Here is a 2,719-nt window from a genome sequence, read left to right on the forward strand (position 1 = left end):
CCTGTTGGCCCGCTAGCTGCCTGCTATGGACTGCACCCTGCAGGCAGGGGCAGGATCCGGTACCTGGGCACTTCAAGCTGCGCCTCGTCCTCTGAGAAAGGCCTTGGCCAGTCACTGGAGGCCTGGCCCTCAAGGGTCTTACCTTAGTATTTGGAGGAGGGTCCATGAGAAAGGCCATGTCAATATGTGTTAGAAGCCTTTTCATGAAATGTAAGGCAAGACCACGGGAAAAGAATCATCGTAAGAAATGAATAGCCCTAGACCCACACACAGTAGGATGATCCTAACGTCATATCGTAACCTGTATTTTAAACCACTCCAACACTTAGTTTTACAGACACATTTTTATTTCAAAACACTTGATCCCAGGAAAGTCAGGACTTACAAGTTTTTAGCAAATCAGGACAGTTATCAATGGGATTTCCTTCCAGGACAGAGTTTTCTATCGGGACTGTGGACGGTGTTTGAATCTCTACCCTTGAGTCACAGTGGACACAAAGTCAAGGAGTCCTGGATGCTGACAGTCACCCCACTAGCAAACAAACCTCAAACCCCAGAAGACAGGGGAGAGCTAGGAGGTACTGTCAATGTCCGCGAATCACACAGACAACACCTTTTGCGTGCGGAAGGCGGGGTCCAGAGCCCAGGAAGCTGGGGCAGCTGCTCTCACACGGAAACCGAGCCAGGCCTCCCCAGCTCTCCTTTGTTGTCACCGGGCCCAGCTCCCTAGGGAGGGCACTTTGTTTTCTTCCAGCCTTCCGACATCATATGATGCAACCTGATGCAAAGCGATAGGCATCTTGTCACAGGAGACCTTCACGGGGAGGAGGGGCAACTGCAGCTGGAAAGTCTCAGGAGAAGCCTGGGAGCAGGGCCCCTAGGCAGAGGGAAGCCAGGAAACTCCTGGGATGTTCAAAAGCGAAGAGTGGGATTATTGCAGGCCAGTGCCCAACGCTGGGATACAAAGGCCAGGACGCCCTTTCAGGACGTCCGTGGAAATGCCGCGTGTGTGCTGGGAAGCCAGGTGGAGGGGAGGGTGAAGAGTATCCCTGAGCAGCACCAGGGCCTTCAATGCCTCTTGCTGGGCTGAGGCCACAGTCAGGGCTTCCCACAGGGCCAGGCCAGCCCCAAGGACACCCCAAGTGAGCACCTACTCATTCAGCAGGGGCAACTGCCTGGACAGGGTGCAGCGCTTCCTCTGCAGGTCCTGGGGGATGGCTAGGTGGGGATGAAGTGCAAGAGCCTTCGTCCACCTGCAGAGCCCAGATCAGGGAGCTGCTCTCTAGACCTGGAGCGTGGAGTACCTAGCACCCAGCACCTGCCCTTACGTAACAGGTGCTCAGTGAGTACTCATGGACACCTGGAGGAGCAGTGGTCGTTTACATTTGGTTTAATGAGTGAACTGAACCAAAGGCAGAATGCAGACAAGGAAGATTTGTCACATCTCTGTCTCTAAGTGACTAGCTAGTCAGCAGACACCACGCTGGCCACCTCCAGGTATGGAGAACACCCCAGCCTCCTGCCATCCCTGCCCCACAGCTGAAGAACCTGGAGCCTGGAGCTGAGAGCATGTCTGAGGCCTGAGAGCATGTCTGGTCCACGGTGCTCCTCCATGCGGGCAGCCAGGGCGGGTTTGGGAGTCCCCATCTCTTGTGGGCATCTTGCTTGCTTCCACCTCTCTTGTCCAGAGTACCTAGGCCCCTGACGGGGCTCAGGGCCTTAGGTTGCTTGGCTAGGAGCTCACCAAAGACACGAGAGGATGGCTTGCTTACTGCTCTCATACGGCACCAGGAGGATGGTGTTAAAGTCGATTTCCTCATCAGTGAATGTGACGGAACACACAGTCTGGAAACTTCCACCTGGCTGTTGATTGTAAGTCTAGGAAAAACAGCTCCTCAGAGGCCTTCCACGGCAGAACCCAAGGGTTCCGTCAGTTGAGGCTCAAAAGATATTTAAAAGAAAAGTGGGGGAAAGAGAATAGAATAGATTCCCAGTTATCAAACAAGAACAACCAAAAGAAAAAAGACTTAACAGTAAGAGAAAATAATTCAAATTTTTATTTTTGAGAACTTCCAAATGAAATTATAAAAGCTTCATAAAATAAACTGTAAATATATACTAAGGATATCCAGGTATTTCCAAATATCTAAACCCTTGGAATTGAATGTGATTAATAATTATCATAAAATACATTTCTATGATTTATAAAAACTTTAGCAACTGCTCAAGAGATTTTAAAACTTGATCGTTCTTGAGAAAGGCCAGGAGAGCTGTTTCATGGTCGAGAGTGGCCCAGGGGCTAGCTGGGGTCTCCTGCGCCTTGAGGAAGCCAGGGCTGTGCCCGCCCTTTCCCACACAGGCCAGGCACATTCCACAGGAAAGGGGACTGCAGTGTCATTGCCCAGGCAGAGTCACCTGGCCATCCTCCCCGGGCCAAGCCTTGGTTAGACACTGATCTGCAGGGTGAAGCAGGCCAGCTTCCCTCCCACCAGCTCACTTCCTGTGGCCAGACCATGGCAAGTGGGGTCAGAGACCCTGAGGGAGAAGCATCGGGACAGGGACAAGCCGGAAAGGCAGGTTCCGGCAAGGTGCGGAAGCCCCCCAGAGGGTGGGGCGGAGGTTTCCTACTGTGGGTCTCAGGGAATAGTCAATGGTTAGGAAAAGAACATCCACTCAGAATAACTAAGTCAAAACGGGCCACCAGAGCTGGATGTGGCCT

The sequence above is a fragment of the Sciurus vulgaris genome (genome assembly GCF_902686455.1).
Source record: "Sciurus vulgaris genome assembly, chromosome: 4".
NCBI lineage: Eukaryota > Metazoa > Chordata > Mammalia > Rodentia > Sciuridae > Sciurus > Sciurus vulgaris.